Here is a 6000-nt window from a genome sequence, read left to right as displayed (position 1 = left end):
TTGCAGCAGGAGCCCTTGTCTCTAGATTCTAGTACTAGTCGTAGAAATCTTTGTCTGGTTATTCTGCTACTGTTCTCTGCAGTATTCTTGTGTTCAGTTCTGTGTTAGTTGTATAGTTATCAGCATCCAATTCAGTTATACCTGTGTCTAGTTATGTAATTATCAGCATCCAACTCAGTATTCCTGTGTCCAGGCCTGTGTCAGTACATAATCATCAGCATCCTACTCTGTGTCTTGATTGTTTTTGTTATTTCTGCTTATAGTACTCATCGTCTTCTTGCTGTACAGTCTTGTGTTGATTCAGTTATCTATCATACCTGCATACCCTCAGTTCTCCCAAAGCCAGTGGCTCTGTCTCTTCGTTGTTTTGTCTAACTTCATTCTGTTCTGTACTGTGTATGTACTTTATGTTCTCTCCCCACCCGAAAGCTGTCCAGTGTTTGGGAGAGTTCTGTGTTTAAGTGTCTATTGTTTGTTCTCCATTCCCTTGTCTTAGAACAGCTCCTATCCTCTTTTGGTCTTTCGCTCCATCAGCATTGATTCAGGACACTCTGGGGTTGAGCTCATACTACCGCCAATGGTGTAAGACCTGGCGGCATCCCAGTACCAGTAGGCACGTCCTGCCTTATGGGAAAAGCAGCTGTTATAGGCATAAAGACCTGCAGGTAGTTTCTTTGAGTCTCTCCCAGGTTTTTTTTTAACACTGGGGCAGAGCCCCTGGATGTATATGAATTATGGAGAGATCACACCTTGTCAGATACACCACTTAATGACAGGCAGAGCACCCCTGGACTGATACACCAACCCTACAGAAGCCAGCAGCCCCACGCCCCACAACCCAGCACTGAGACGGATACGTCCGTTCAGTGCGCTCTGAACAGCCGGAGTGAAAATGGCGCCAATCACCTTTATAGGATCCAAAACCCCGTGAGAATCCAAAAGCGGGATGTTGACAGTTTGCCTCATTTTGGGATCTGGGTCTGGTGGGAAACCTCGAGCTGGACTCGGATACGGACTCGGATCAGGAAGTTCGGGTGGATCCGATTCTCCAAGAACCGGGCCTGCTCATCTCTAATTTTAACACGCCACCCCCACACAAAGGTATCCCCAGCAGCAAACATACTATACTATAAGTTGATGCATAGTTGGTTTATTACTGTTCTGGATGTGTATATTTTTATTTTGCATAAGATTTGAATTTTCTTACTGCACATAATGTAAGTACCAACAATGCTTACACCAATAATACCATATGTAGATTTCTACATATCGTTGACTTGCTTTTAATTATGACAGAGGTTCTCAAACTCGGTCCTAGGGAGCCCACACAGTGCATGTTTTGCAGGTAACCCAGCAGGTGCACAGGTGTATTAATTACTCACTGACACATTTTAAAAGGTCCACAGGTGGAGCTAATTATTTCACTTGCGATTCTGTGAGGAGAAAACATGCACTGTGTGGGCCCCCGAGGACAGAGTTTGAGAACCTCTAAATTATGAGATTGGAAATAACCTATTCCATTGAAGTGCAACAAGGAGGTACAATATAGATTCTATTACAAGACCAAAGCTGGGTACACACTAGACGACATGTGTATCCAGAGACATTGCGGGCAATGGGACACGCACTGTGTGATATTTATTGATATTTAGCCATGCAAAATTCAATCCACTCATTTAGCCTGACATAAGCTATAGACACATCAATCAGTTATTTAACAATAATGCAGCTGCTTGTTCTTATCCACACAGTGACAAGTATTGAGGCTGATGTAAGAAATGGAATAACATCTGAACATTCCAACAAAAAATACAGTAAAAATTTTTTCCACACACAAAGGTTTTCATCTATGTCCTTTTAATATAACTAACATGTATGTAATTATAATAAAATTAATAGTAAAAGAATTTCACTGAAAAGTGAATGGAGATAAAGTACCAAACCAATCAGCTTCCAGCTGTCATTGAACTGGCTGTGCTTGAAAAATTACAAAGACTGATTGCCTGGTACTTTTATCTCTCTCTACTTTATCTCTCTCCAAGCTTTGATACGCTTCCCCCTTAGGCACAAACACATGAGATGATCTTGGTAATTCAGGCATAGGACCCTATTATTCAGTAAGGATTGTTAATTCAGCTAAACAGCAGAATTTACAATCCTTTTGCTCGTATGCTGGGGACCGCCCATCGCAGGGCAAGGCCGCCCATCATGCAGCCCACAGCCCACCCACTGCGTGATCGCTAAAATTGTGGATGGCTCCTGCCAGCGCAGCCTGGCTGCGATGGCAGGAGGCCTGTCGCCATCTTTTTGATCGGTGAGGCTGCATGTGATGTCACGCAGCTGCACCAATCACGCCCAAGTCATGCCCTCATTTGGAAGCCGCTATCCCCGTTTCCCTGATGCCGCTCCGTCTCCGCCTTGGAAACAAAGCATTGCCGCCCCGTGAACGCCTCTGCCTGTCAATCAGGCAGACACATTTGTATTTACTACGGGTCACCCGCAATAAATACAGGCGCATGCGCAGGACGGGACCTGTGTATGCGCCTGCTGGGTGAACGCAAAAATTCTGGTTGGATCGCGATTTGCAATCCAACCTGAAGTAGGCCCATAGTCAGGTTAGAAGTAAACGTCAGGAAAGGAGAAATACAAGGGTATCAGGTCTGAAGCAAAGTTCAGAGGAAAAAGGCAGACCATGATAAGCAAGGGCGTAGCTACCATAGGTGCAGGCAGTGCAGCTGCTATGGGGCCCAGAGCTGAGAGGGGCCCACCTTTTCTGTCACAGTTACATGTGTTATATACATTTTTCATGATTGGGTGATACATAGGGACTCTAATAAACATTTGCTTCGGGGCTTGCAGTATATCTAGGTATGCCCCTGGACCTGCTCGTTGTAATGTGGTATAAAATTAACTGGATGGCATAAAGTAACATCATATGAATTGGGGCACTGTAATGTGGCACAATATGACATGGAGGCACTATAGTGTGGCATAAAATAAACTGGGGGCACTTGAATGTCATAATGTGAATTGGGGGTACTATGTTGCATAATGTGTATTGGCAGCCCTACAATGTGACATAACATGAACTAGGGCACTACTATGGAGCACAAAATTAACAACTGCTGTGGAGAGGTGTCTCTCTAGAAGCATTGGCACAGAGGCTCCTTGAATTTGTTGCTATGGGGCCCAGAAAGGATGATAAGGGTAGACCATGATAATCAGGTCACAAGCAAAGTTCATAGCAAAACTTATACTAATTTAACTGGGCCAAAAGCAAAGTTCAGGGCATGTGGCAGTCAAGAGTATTACAATCACAAGCAAAGATCAGGGAAAAAGGCAGACAATGGTAGTAAGGTCACAAGCAAGGTAATAAGCAGATCAAAATGACAGGATACACAGCCACAGTATAATGGAAATAAATATTACATTGTCAGTATTATATAAGTGAAGGCAAACAATGAATGCCCACCCTGTAGGTTGAGCCCACAAGCAGCTAAAAACTAATACATATGATATCCCGGCAAACAGGATGCCAGCTGTCACTATACCTACGGCAGCATCGCGTCTGCCGGAATCCCAGCAGCGAGTCCCCTCGCAGGCTTGCTTCGCTCGCCACAGGTCCTATTCCCACCTGGACCCACCAACCAAGTGGGAATACCAATCATTTGTTGAGATTCCGGGCGTCGGTAGTTCACTGGCTGTCTGGATTCCGTCGTCGGTCTCCTGAGCGCCGGGATCCCAACAGCCGGTATATTGACTGCATCCCGCTGATAGGTATAGTGGTAAACAAAACACATGAGGTTATGGTCTGCCCCAACCATGGCAAATGAGTAACCAGAGCGGACGTCACATAGAGCAGAGGAGTGCACCTGCGTCTACTACTCATCCTCCAGACTGGGGATAATGCTGGGAGTTATAACAGAGATTCCCTTCTTTTTGCACTAGAACACCTATCTGAGCTGTGATTTCAGCACAAAGACTTCTAATTTGTCAAGTACAAATGTCTTATTTATCATTTTTGCCAGCACAGAATCCAAACACAGGAGCCCATTTATCAACGAGTGATAAAACTTGCGAATGGTAAAACTCGTTACGTATGATAAATGGATCTCTAACCAATCAGCTACCAACTGTAATTTTTCAAACTCATGACAGGAGCTGAACACATGACAGGAGCTGGTTGGCTGGAGCCCCATTTATCATTCAAAATGCGTTTTATCACTCATTGATAAATGAGCCCCACAGTTTTATACCAAAGCCAAAAGTGAAGGTTTTTGAGATCTGTTACCTTTGGAAACATTTTATAAATGTTCAGTTACAAACAGAATGTGACTGCACACACAGACGCACATCTATTGTGATACACCAATGGTCTATACACGTATCTGGGTGGTGAATGCAGTATCAGCCTCATTTGGAATAAGGATTATTAGTCCTTAAAGTATACAGTTTTCATATTGGTATATTTCCATGAATTTGCCATGATTCATGAGTGTTTACTATGAACAGTGATATAATTTAAGAAATGGCAAATACGAAGATGTGCAGAGTATTTAATTTTGAGCAGTTGTGCGGATTTCACCTTTGAACAGATGTCTTGGGGGGATTGCCACAATTTGTGTGTTTTTTTTTTCAAAATGGCAATTAGTTTATACTTGCCTACTTTTGAAAGAGCATTTCAGGGAGATTGTGAAAGTAACATCTATAGCGCAGCATTAATGTGGACGTGTACTGCTGTACCTGAGCATTGTTTTATTGTTACTCAGTAAGATCTACTAGTTGACAACAACACAGTGATACTTTTCAGGGCATGTTCCTTTATTGTCTTCTACTCACATGTTGTTACATATTAAGTGGCCATAAGAAACCTTATTTGACAATGCATGTAGCCATAGGGATCACTGAGGTAAATGTATGAAGCAGTGATAAGGGTGGAGAAGTGAGCCAGTGGAGAAGTTGCCCGTGGCAACCAATCAGCATTGAAGTAACATTTATAATTTGCATACTATAAAATTATACAGAACAGCTGATTGGTTGCCATGGGCAACTTCTCCATTGGCTCACTTCTCCACTCTTATCACTGCTTCATACATTTACCCAAATGAGTGGTATTCATGTGACCGCACTCGCCCCTCCCCGCCGGGATCCCGGCGTCGGTATGCTGCCGGGATCCCGGCGCTGGTCAGCCGTATTACACCCACCCAAATGTGTCTTTTAACCAATGCAGGGAAACGGCAGGGTATGGTGCGATCAGGGAGATTGCTAGACTCTTCAGCAAGTCAGGGAGATTGCTGCTATTTCAGCGAGTCTCCCTGACATCAGGGACAGTTGGCAAGTATGAATTAATTTGAGCCTCAATTATATGTTAAATAAATATGAATATGGAAACATTGGGACTGTTTTTGCATCATGTGTTTGACGTTTAAAGTCTCCTAAAAATTCCTTATTTGCTAACACCCCTTGTATTTAACTTAACAGAGCTGTTAAGGTCCCTGCCAATTCCATGCTTTGTAAAAGCTCTCGCTCCCCACTACAATGCGCTATATCTGTGTGTATCATACGATTCTGCGGTCAATGTCAGTGTTAGAAACACAGCGCTGTTTAAAAGAAACTTAACACTCGTATATCGCTGATTGGAGGAGAGGTGGAATTCTTCAAAATAAGAATAACTTACATAAATATATCCATATAAAGATTTCCAAGTGAGTGATTTGTTGAGTTAAACACATTTATTACAACTATAAAATAGTTTCCAAGTAACAGACACAAAATCAATATAGTTTTCAAAATCACTTTGGAAATGTCAGTAGAATTCTTACAACCACTTGTACATTTATATCTGAATCCTGAAGCTTAATATTGCAAATTAGCACCACAAAACATTATATTAGATATTGTTGGAACACTGGAGGTCACAAATCATTAATAAGGAACATCAAATCTCAATTAAATTAGGATCCCGGAGTAGAGCATCGCTCAGCTGCCTGGATTCTGTAT

At 42.7% G+C, this 6000-nt stretch overlaps 1 long non-coding RNA gene across 1 annotated transcript in view; it reads left to right on the top strand.

Moving 5' to 3' along the window:
* The first annotated feature begins 1442 nt into the window (after positions 1-1442).
* The window catches only part of LOC134929326 (uncharacterized), a 352737-nt gene continuing 348179 nt past the window's right edge, over positions 1443-6000 (top strand). The window contains exon 1 of the long non-coding RNA XR_010178474.1: positions 1443-1538. This is a non-coding gene — a long non-coding RNA (uncharacterized LOC134929326). The remainder of the gene's footprint in view (positions 1539-6000) is intronic.

This window comes from Pseudophryne corroboree, chromosome 5, assembly GCF_028390025.1.
Source record: "Pseudophryne corroboree isolate aPseCor3 chromosome 5, aPseCor3.hap2, whole genome shotgun sequence".
Lineage (NCBI taxonomy): Eukaryota > Metazoa > Chordata > Amphibia > Anura > Myobatrachidae > Pseudophryne > Pseudophryne corroboree.
This window is presented reverse-complemented; position numbering and strand designations above follow the sequence as displayed.